This window comes from Salmo salar, chromosome ssa19, assembly GCF_905237065.1.
Source record: "Salmo salar chromosome ssa19, Ssal_v3.1, whole genome shotgun sequence".
NCBI lineage: Eukaryota > Metazoa > Chordata > Actinopteri > Salmoniformes > Salmonidae > Salmo > Salmo salar.
The window spans coordinates 9,460,555-9,472,641 of NC_059460.1; positions in this window are offsets into that span (position 1 = coordinate 9,460,555).

Consider the following 12,087-nt stretch of genomic DNA (forward strand, 5'->3'; position numbering starts at 1 on the left):
GACCATGGGGTTCTTGGCCACCTCCCTGACCAAGGCCCTTCTCCCCAGACTGCTCAGTTTGGCCGGGTGGCCAGCTCTAGGAAGAGACTTGGTGGTTCCAAACTACTTCTGTTTAAGAATGATGGAGGCCTGTGAGGACAGACGCTGGAGACGAGAAGCAAGTACAGGGAGTGAACATTTAATGAAACACGGACAGGAACAGAAAACGGACAGCGTCTGGACAGGGGAAAACAAAAATAACAATACAACAATAATGCTGACAGGGATCTAACAGACAACCATAGGAGGGGCAATCAACAAGGTAATGGAGTCCAGGTGAGTCCAGCGAGCGCTGATGCGCGTAATGATGGTGACAGGTGTGCGTAATGATGGGCAGTCTGGTGCTCTCGAGCCAGAGAGGAGGAGCGGGAGCAGGCGTGACAGAGGCCACTGTGTTCTTGGGGACCTTCAATACTGCAGACATTTTTCAGTACGCTTCCTGTCTCGGAGCTCTACAGACGCTTTCTTCAACGTCATGGCTGGGTTTTTGCTCTGACATGCACTGTCAGCTTCGGGACCTTGTATTGACAGGTGTGTGCCTTTCCAAATCATGTCCAATCAATTTAATTTACCCCAGGTGGACTCCAATCAAGTTGTAGAAACTTCTCAAGGATGATCAATGGAAACAGGATGCACCTGAGCTCAATTTCGAGTCTCATAGCAAAGGGTCTGAATACTTATGTAAATAAGGTATTTCTGTTTTTTATACACTGCTCAAAAAAATAAAGGGAACACTAAATTAACACATCCTAGATCTGAATGAATGAAATAATCTTATTAAATACTTTTTTCTTTTCATAGTTGAATGTGCTGACAACAAAATCACACAAAAATAATCAATGAAATCCAATTTATCAACCCATGGAGGTCTGGATTTGGAGTCACACTCAAAATTAAAGTGGAAAACCACACTACAGGCTGATCCAACTTTGATGTAATGTCCTTAAAACAAGTCAAAATGAGGCTCAGGAGTGTGTGTGCCTGTATGACCTCTCTACAACGCCTGGGCATGCTCCTGATGAGGTGGTGGATGGTCTCCTGAGGGATCTCCTCCCAGACCTGGACTAAAGCATCCACCAACTCCTGGACAGTCTGTGGTACAACGTGGCGTTGGTGGATGGAGCGAGACATGATGTCCAAGATGTGCTCAATTGGATTCAGGTCCGGGGAACGGGCGGGCCAGTCCATAGCATCAATGCCTTCCTCTTGCAGGAACTGCTGACACACTCCAGCCACATGAGGTCTAGCATTGTCTTGCATTAGGAGGAACCCAGGGCCAACCACACCAGCATATGGTCTCACAAGGGGTCATCTCGGTACCTAATGGCAGTCAGGCTACCTCTGGCAAGCACATGGAGGACTGTGCGGCCCCCCAAAGAAATGCCACCCCACACCATGACTGACCCACCGCCAAACCGGTCATGCTGGAGGATGTTGCAGGCAGCAGAACGTTCTCCACGGCGTCTCCAGACTCTGTCACGTCTGTCACATGTGCTCAGTGTGAACCTGCTTTCATCTGTGTAGAGCACAGGGCGCCAGTGGCAAATTTGCCAATCTTGGTGTTCTCTGGCAAATGCCAAACGTCCTACACGGTGTTGGGCTATAAGCACAACCCCCACCTGTGGACGTCGGGCCCTCATACCACCCTCATGGAGTCTGTTTCTGACCGTTTGAGCAGACACATGTACATTTGTGGCCAGCTGGAGGTCATTTTGCAGGGCTCTGGCAGTGCTCCTCCTGCTCCTCCTTGCACAAAGGCGGAGGTAGCGGTCCTGCTGCTGGGTTGTTGCCCTCCTACGGCCTCCTCCACGTCTCCTGATGTACTGGCCTGTCTCCTGGTAGTGCCTCCATGCTCTGGACACTACGCTGACAGACACAGCAAACCTTCTTGCCACAGCTCGCATTGATGTGCCATCCTGGATGAGCTGCACTACCTGAGCCACTTGTGTGGGTTGTAGACTCCGTCTCATGCTACGACTAGAGTGAAAGCACCGCCAGCATTCAAAAGTGACCAAAACATCAGCCAGGAAGCATAAGAACTGAGAAGTGGTCTGTGGTCACCACCTGCCGAACCACTCCTTTATTGGGGGTGTCTTGCTAATTGCCTATAATTTCCACCTGTTGTCTATTCCATTTGCACAACAGCATGTGAAATTTATTGTTAATCAGTGTTGCTTCCTAAGTAGACAGTTTGATTTCACAGAAGTGTGATTGACTTGGAGTTACATTGTGTTGTTTAAGTGTTCCCTTTATTTTTTGGAGCAGTATATTTAATATAATTGCAAACATTTCTAAAAACCTATTTCACTTTGTCATTATGGGGTATTGTGTGTAGATTGCTGAGGATTCATTTTTATTTAATCCATTTTAGAATAAGGCTGTAACATAACAAATTCTGGAAAAAGTCTGAATACTTTCTGAAGGCACTGTAAATTAAGCTGTAAATGAGTATGTCTAAGCTGTTTTTCATTTTGCCAGTGAATTGAAGTTGAACATTGCCAAATGCATCAGTTAAATTAGGCCTAAATGTGCTTTAAAAAGTATTGTGCCTATAGCTTATTTAATGAAACCCTGGCTGGCTGTTGATGTCCTATGTCAGGTCTCTCCAACCCTGTTCCTGGAGAACTACCCTCCTGTAGGTTTTTGCCACAACCCAAGTTGTAACTAACCTGATTTAGTTTATCAACCAGCTAATTATTGAATCAGATGCGCAGGATTAGGGTTGGAGTGAAAACCTTCAAGATGGTAGCTCTCCACAACAGTGTTGGAGAGCCCTGTCCTAAGTTTACTTTCTCATCCATAAACACAGTCAAGTACAAATACGGTTCTGCAGTTCAAATCAGTAGGATGGGGGGCATTGTTATTAGGAAGGTCATCTACCAGGGATGGATCTCTAAAATAATGAATATGATCACACTTCATAAATGTAAATATTATGGAGAGACCAATGCATTTGGCAGCCAAGAACAAGTTATCAGTGTAGCCTGGACATGATGTTGAAATATCTTCACGCCTACAATAAAATCCTCCAGGCTTCCGTCATAAGAGTCAATTCAATTTGAAAAATTAAGAATTACGGGGGCAGTTTGGGAAAACTAATCCTGTGTGAATCGTTCTCTGGAATAACGCATATGCTTGGATAATAATGACAAAAGCAACATCTCTCGTAATACCTGTCTGAATAGGGCTATAACATGGCAAAGAATAGGCTTAGCAGTGTAGAGTGTGCCGCATCATCCCATGGGATCCGGCAGGGCTGCACACAGCAGAAATATCACCTTCTGTATTCAAAATAGGCCTTTTATAGGCAAATGGGCAGAGTCATGCTCATGTCACTCCTCTAGAACACAAATGTAGTCTTCCTAGTAGGACTCTGCAATAATGAGGTGGTGTGTATGTGTGTGCACATCCGTTCAAGCGTGTTTTGGGAGTCGAGCAAGAGTCGATTTCTTTCAACTCCAATCACAGGAGTTGGAGTTGACTCCCAAAATCCTGGAGTCGTACACCACAATGATCAACTCTCCCTTGTTGGTCCAGCCAGCCTTCCAGAAGCTTTGCCTTCACACAGCCTGTCCGCTCTGTGGTGTCCGCGGGGTCCTAAATCCAGCCACCTGAAAACATACCGCTGCCGCTTTTTGTATCACATTGCAATAACAACACTGGGGGGGGCAAAAATGCTATTTCCGTCCACAGTGAAAGTTGCGCCCCTGTATGCACGCGCGTGCGAGTACAGGTGTGTGTGTGTGTGTGTGTGTGTGTGTGTGTGTGTGTGTGTGTGTGTGTGTGTGTGTGTGTGTGTGTGTGTGTGTGTGTGTGTGTGTGTGTGTGTGTGTGTGTGTGTGTGTGTGTGTCTGATTATCGCTGCTGAATGAAATAGTTTGGAGTGATCTCAGGGGGAAGGAGTCATTTTTCAAGGTGACCCATCGGTACTAGCTACCCATATTAAAAAATACTATAGTGTATGCTACTAGACCATTACAAGACCATGGTGCTTGCCTTTCGGAGCAGCAAGAGGTACTGCCCCTCCCTACCTTCAAGCTATGCTCAAACCCTATACCCCAACCCGAGCACACCGTTCTGCCAGCTCTGGTCTCTAGGCCCTCCCACCCCTACGGGAGGGCAGCTCCCGCTCAGCCTAGTCCAAGCTCTTCTCTGTCCTGGCACCCCAGTCATGGAACCAGCTTTCCCTTGAAGCTAGGACAGCAGTCCCTGCCCATCTTCCAAAAACATCTAAAATCCTACCTCTTCATCACAGGAGGTTGGTGGCACCTTAATTAGGGAGAACAGGCTTGTGGTAATGACTGGAGCGGAATCAATGGAATGGTATCAAATACATCAAACACATGGTTTCCAGGTGTTTGATGCCATTTCATTTCCTCCGTTCCAGACATTATTATGAGCCATTCTCCCCTCAGAAGCCTCCACTGCCTCAAAGAGTATCTTAAATAATCCCACAGCACCCCCTCTCACCCCCCCCCAAAAAAGATTACAAAAAATACATAAAATAAAAACATTTTGTGAACTAATATTCGCTCTTGACCTCTTTGCTGATAGCTACTTTATTGAGCAAAAATGTACTTACAATGACTGTGATTATATGGTTGTCCCACCGAGCTGTCTTAAAATGAATGAATGCACTAGCTGTAAGTCGCTCCGGAATGCTATGGTTGGAATACTATAGTATTCACTGTAGTGTTTTTGCGGACTTTACTGTAGTATTCTTCACTACAAAGACAAAACGCAGTATCTACGTAATTAGTTTTTCTGCAATATCTTACTTCAAAGTCTATTTTTGTCTAGACTGAAATGCTAGTTCTGATACTCCATGATATATTCTGACCAACTGGCTTGTTCTTGTGTCAGGAAATGAAATAGCACATTACTCAGATAATATACCTGGCCATGACAACAGATCAAAGATTTTTGACCAAATTCGTAGTAACTGTGTTTCGCCATTGTAGGGCAGTATTCACTATAGTGATTATGCGGACTGAAATAATGTGGTATTTTACTGTAATATACTGTAGTTTTTACAGTTTACTATAGTATATATACTGTAGTAAAAAAAGAGTGGTATATACTGTAGTACTGTAGTATTTACTGTAGTGTTTTTTCAGATTGTAGTACGGTATACTGTAGTATTTACTGTAGTGTTTTAGGGGACATTACTGTAGAATTTACCAAAGTGTTTTTGCTTCATTATCTTTGACATAGAAGTGAGGAAACCTACTGGAGAAATACTGAAAGAGCACATTTTACATGACCTGTGGGTAGGAAGGACTTAGTTCTGACCGAAGACTTCCGAGCTTCTGCTCTTTTCTATAATCTGTAGGGAATGCTCCATTTATGCTCCATTCTTAGCACAGGTGGCACACATTTGTATATGGAGGAGGGGAATTGGCAGGGTATATGCAAATGAAATACTGTAGCATTTACTATAGTTAAAAACACATGATCGAGGGATGCTACATTTACATTTTAGTCATTTAAACGCTCTTATCCAGAGCGATTAACAGTAGTCAGTGCATATATTTCTGTATTTTTTTCATACTGGTCCCCTCTGGGAATGGAGCCCACAACCCTGGCTCTGCCAGCACTACCAACTGAGTCCCACGGGACCGTATGTAGTATAATATTCTACACTATACTACAGTTTACCACAGAATTCAATAGTAAGTACTATAGTATTCTATAGTAAACTTTTATTATGTGGGTAGGGTGGGATACATTCTTGCCATTTGCAATTGAACAGAGGGAGAGAGCGAGAGAGAGAGAGAGAGAGAGAGAGAGAGAGAGAAAGGAAAGAAAAGGTGGGGAGGGAGAGAGAAAGATGCAGGGAGAAAAAGAGAAGTAAGGTGAGGGAGAGTGGAGTCGGGGAATGAGTGAGAGAGGGAGGGAGAGAGAGATAGATGGAGGGATAGATACAATAATATACATTGACACCAACAGACAACAGGCTCTTTCCTATGTGGAGTGATGCAGAGGCTCTCTGTGTGTTTGACTTGGGAATTACTTGCGTTTTATCAGAGGACTGCAAGCATTGGCATCTCTCTCTCTCTCTCTCTCTCTGCCTCTCTTTCCAGCTGCCTATTTATCTCTGTTTCTACTTCACCAGTGTGTTTCTTCCTACACCTCTCCTGCACATCGTGTCACAGATCATCACAGGTACCTAACGTGCTGCAGAGGCCAAATTACAGGTACCTAACGTGCTGCAGAGGCCAAATTACAGGTACCTAACGTGCTGCAGAAGCCAAATTACAGGTACCTAACGTGCTGCAGAAGCCTAATTACAGGTATCTAACGGGCTGCAGAGGCCAAATTAACCAAAGACAAAGTGAGAAAACGAGAGTGAATGAACAGCAGGGCCTTTATAGCTATGTGGGAGAAATTAATAAGAGAAAGCGAGAGAGACAAAATAGAGGAAGGATGAGAGACAGAGTGACCGGCATGCAGGGCCCTAGCTGATCGGGAGACAGTCTGCTCAGAAGCAAAGGTCAGGTGGAGCGTCTTCAGATGAACTGAGTCTGCGGAAATCTCATTTCCAGAGAGCAAATATGATCACTGTTTAAAACTTAGCCAGAGTTCAGGGAGGAAGAGAGGAGAGGGGGAGGAAGAGAGGAGGAGAGGAGGAGAAGAATTTATAGAGATGAGGATTTGAATGAGAAAATTCAATTTGGCTCCATCAAACACACAGATAGGCATACACACACACACACACACACACACACACACACACACACACACACACACTCAGGTCTGGGCACCGGGAACAATGAGAGATCAGATGGTGATCACCTTATCCATCATAGAAGGCCATCACATATGCCGAGTGAAAGGACAGAGCAATAGAAGGATAGAACGAATGAAGATCTCCACCCCCTCTTCCCTTTTCTCTTAATATCATAAAGCTCTCACTGAATCCTAGACTGACAACTCATCTGTTTCTGTCAGTGAATAGAGAGAGGGTGAGGTGAACAGGGATCAGAGTAGCTCACAATTAATCCTGCAGCAATGTTCACACGTCTGAATAGCACGTATCTTTAACTGACATGCACAAACATTCTATGGAAGCAAAAGGATGCATACAAATATGAGAAGGTACTGGAGAGAAAAGGAGAAAGGGGAAACGGCTGGGGGAAAGAGAGATGGAGGCTCGGATGTATCCTTCCTCAATAGCGTTAGCGTTATCACTGTGACCAAACAGAGCTTTGCTGGAGCTGCCTTTCTCACTGTTTATATCAGCAGCACTATTTAATCCCCATAGCTGGACCCTCACACCTTTGTGTGTATGGGTGTGTGTTCGTGTGTGTTTTTTTCTGTGTGTGTTCTGCCTGTATGTGTGCGTATCTTTGTGTGTGTATGTGTGTGCGTTCTGCTTGTCTGTGTGTGTGTGTGCATGCGTGCGTGCGTACGCAAGTGTGTTAGACGATGATTTGTGTGTGCGTCTCCAGGTAAGGTCACCTTGCATCCCTGGCAGTTTGGACCCCCTGCGTAGATAAAAATCATCCTTTGAAGCTAAGCTGGGTTTAGGGACGCCTCTTTACCCACCAAACCACAGAAGAGCTGAGTGATGTGTGTGTGTGTGTGTGTGTGTGTGTGTGTGTGTGTGTGTGTGTGTGTGTGTGTGTGTGTGTGTGTGTGTGTGTGTGTGTGTGTGTGTGTGTGTGTGTGTGTGTGTGTGTGTGTGTGTGTGTGTGTGTGTGTGTGTGTGTGTTTATCTCCACCCACCAAACCCCAGAAGAACTGAGAGAACTCAGCATCAGGATACTATAAAGAGTCAAGTCTGCATCTTATTGCATAAACATGTCATAAATTATGCAGGGGGCGTGGTCATGGTATGTCTTTCATTTAGGCCTCTGTTAATACTAGTCCCAAGCACAGGAGGTTGGTGCACCTTAATTGGGGAGGACGGGCTCGTGATAATGACGAGCGGAATCAGTGGAATGGTATCAAATACATCAAACTCATGGTTTGCAGGTGTTTGATGCCATTCCATTTTCTCCATTCCGGCCATTATTATGAGCCCCTCAGCAGCCTCCACTGTAAGTAACCTTGTCTAAATGAAAATTGCGCTATGTAAGACATAGCCTATAGAGTAAATAACATCTACCTCAAATACTTCTGAATGAATCTGCACTATAGGAGTGAATGGGGTTTGTGCCTCCTTGCGTCTGTTGTTTTTATGAGGGTTAGTAAGAAGGACAAACTTTCCAGCCTCTTCTAATATTACAAAATGTATAATCCTCCCCCCATAACTGAAACTAAAGATCAAACATAATCATACAATTTCACTTTACATCATTGATTTCAACTCTATCTCTCCAAGGCACCTGAAATATCTGCAAAGCACACTCATGGCTACAATAAAGCCAATCACTCCAAAACAGGCTTATGTTTCCAATGCACTCTTCAGATTCAGCCAATGCATTGGGGCAACTTGTAAGCAAATGATTTAGCTTAATATTGAATTATATACACACGCTTACCCAACAACTCAATATTTATTTTCTCTCGCCTCTCCTTGATCTTCGGAGAGTAAATATATTTATGTGCTTTTGGCATGAAATAATCTCCTAACACAAAAATGCCTGCCGTCGAAAATCAATGTCAGAATGAGGACGCGGGGCTGGGTTTCTAGGTCACATCAGAATATTTCTTTTGAAGGTATTGATTTATGTTGTGTGTGACCTGCCTCACACTATTCTTTGTAATTAACACAGAGGCAAAATGAGACTAGGAGTATGGGTGTGTTGCCGATTTTAATGTGTGTGTGTGTGTGTGTGTGTGTGTGTGTGTGTGTGTGTGTGTGTGTGTGTGTGTGTGTGTGTGTGTGTGTGTGTGTGTGTGTGTGTGTGTGGCCATCTTTTAGTGGCTCGATAGATGAGATGGAGCTATGATAAAGAGGGGGCGGGGTTAGGCCCTAAGGAAGATTTATACTGCAACAGGGGAGGTGTGTGTGTGTGTATGTGTGTGTGTGTGTGTGTGTGTGTATGTGTGTGTAAACCGACAGAGTAAATTAATTTTGCGATATTAAACTCAACCTCTCACCCAGACTCTGTCTCACTACCCATAAGCCTCTGCTTCTGCGCCCTTCACTGGAAAGGCCAGCGCAGACAAAGGATTCAGGATCACTAAGAGAAACCCAGACAATGTGTGTGTGTTGCTGTGGAGCTGCTATCTCTTCCATACATGATTTCTCTATTACTATTCCACACACAGGCGAGTGAGAGTGAACGTGTGTGTGTGTGTGTGTGTGTGTGTGTGTGTCCTGTGTGAGGCTGATGTCAGGGAAGCGATAAGCTAGAGATAAGGAGTGAACAGGCAACCATCCAACAACACCCAAGGACCCTGATCCTTAGATCTATGAGTTTGTGTGTCTGTGTGTGTAACCCTATATAATAACCCTATATTGGGCTGTGTGTTATTGTCCTTGTCTATATTGCGTGTCTTCTCTCCATGGTTGTGGGTGTTCATGTAGTCCTCATTGACACTGTGTGTTATAGTACTCATCTACACTGTGTATTACAGTCTTCATCTACACTGTGTGTTCCAGTCTTCATCTACACTGTGTGTTCCAGTCTTTATCTACACTGTGTGTTCCAGTCCTCATTTACACTGTGTGGTCCAGTCTTCATCTACACTGTGTGTTCCAGTCCTCATCTACACTGTGTGTTCCAGTCCTCATCTACACTGTGTGTTCCAGTCCTCATCTACACTGTGTTTTACAGTCCTCATCTACACTGTGTGTTCCAGTCTTCATCTACACTGTGTGTTCCAGTCCTCATCTACACTGTGTGTTCCAGTCCTCATCTACACTGTGTGTTCCAGTCCTCATCTACACTGTGTTTTACAGTCCTCATCTACACTGTGTGTTCCAGTCTTCATCTACACTGTGTGTTCCAGTCCTCATCTACACTGTGTGTTCCAGTCCTCATCTACACTGTGTGTTCCAGTCCTCATCTACACTGTGTTTTACAGTCCTCATCTACACTGTGTGTTCCAGTCTTCATCTACACTGTGTGTTCCAGTCCTCATCTACACTGTGTGTTCCAGTCTTCATCTACACTGTGTGTTCCAGTCTTCATCTACACTGTGTGTTCCAGTCCTCATCTACACTGTGTGTTCCAGTCCTCATCTACACTGTGTGCTCCAGTCCTCATCTACACTGTGTTTTACAGTCCTCATCTACACTGTGTATTACAGTCTTCATCTACACTGTGTGTTCCAGTCTTCATCTACACTGTGTGTTCCAGTCCTCATCTACACTGTGTGCTCCAGTCCTCATCTACGCTGTGTGTTACAGTCTTCATCTACACTGTGTGTTTCAGTCTTCATCGACACTGTGTGTTCCAGTCTTCATCAACACTGTGTGTTCCAGTACTCATCTACACTGTGTATTACAGTCCTCATTGACACTGTGTTTTACAGTCCTCAGGTACACTGTGTGTTACAGTCCTCATCTACACTGTGTGTTCCAGTCCTCCTCTACACTGTGTGTTACAATCCTCATCTACACTGTGTGTTCCAGTCCTCATCTACACTGTGTATTACAGTCTTCATCTACACTGTGTGTTCCGGTCCTCATCTACACTGTGTGTTCCAGTCCTCATCTACACTGTGTGTTCCAGTCTTCATCTACACTGTGTGTTCCAGTCCTCATCTACACTGTGTGTTCCAGTCTTCATCGACACTGTGTGTTCCAGTTTTCATCTCCACTGTGTGTTTCAGTCCTCATCTCCACTGTGTGTTTCAGGCCTCATCTACACTGTGTGTTCCAGTCTTCATCTCCACTGTGTGTTTCAGTCCTCATCTACACTGTGTGTTTCAGTCCTCATCTACACTGTGTGTTTCAGTCTTTATCGACACTGTGTGTTCCAGTCTTCATTGACACTGTGTGTTCCAGTCCTCATCTACACTGTGTGTTCTAGTCCTCATCAACACTGTGTGTTCCAGTCTTCTTCGACATTGTGTGTTCCAGTCTTCATCTACACTGTGTGTTCCAGTCCTCATCGACACTGTGTGTTCCAGTTCTCATCTACGCTGTGTGTTCCAGTCCTCATCTACACTGTGTGTACATGTCCTCATCTGCACTGTGTGTTCCAGTCCTCATCTACACTGTGTGTTCCAGTCCTCATCTACACTGTGTGTTCCAGTCCTCATCTACACTGTGTCTTCCAGTCTTCATCTACACTGTGTGTTACAGTCCTCATCTATACAGGTATTTTTTTAAGTGTCTTTGCCATGTGTGTGTTTTCTCACCCTGTGTGTGTGCCCTAACCCTGTTATTGTGTGTCCTCCAACAAGCTCTCACAGTCTCAAGTCAGAATGAGAAGTTCATCCATGTTTCTCAAACGTCACATTTTGAAGTTATTCCAAAACATCACATTTCAAAGTGTTTAAGTTTAAGTTTAGGCATTAACACCGATTTTTTTTAAGGCTAGGGTTAAGTTTAGGCTCTAACTTCAAAACTTTAAGGTTTTAACTCTGAATGGTTAAGGTAAGGGTTAAGGTTAGGGATAGGCTTAAAACAAAAATCTCAAAAACAACTTTAAATCGCTGAATTTGAACATGTAACCTTTGGCACCAGAGGCATATGCTTGAAGGTAACGTGCTTAAAGGTAAAATGCTTGAAGGTAACGTGCTTGAAGGTAACGTGCTTAAAGGTAAAATGCTTAAAGGTAACATGCTTGAAGCTAACATGCTTGAAGGTAACATGCTTGAAGGTAACATGCTTGAAGGTAACATGCTTGAAGATAACATGCTTGAAGGTAACATGTTTGAAGGTAACATGCTTGAAGGTAACATGCTTGAAGGTAACATGCTTGAAGGTAACATGCATGAAGGTCACATGCTTGAAAGTAACATGCTTGAAAGTAACATGCTTGAAGGCAACAGCCCTCACTGTTGCCCCTAGTGGCCGGTTTACACGTCCTCTCCTGACGTCCTCAGACATGGATGGATGTCGGGTGACCTGGCTGGTCCTCAACCTGTGTGTGTCCTCTGTCCTCTGTCCTTTAGCTCTGGTGTCACTCTGCCCCCATCCCCTCT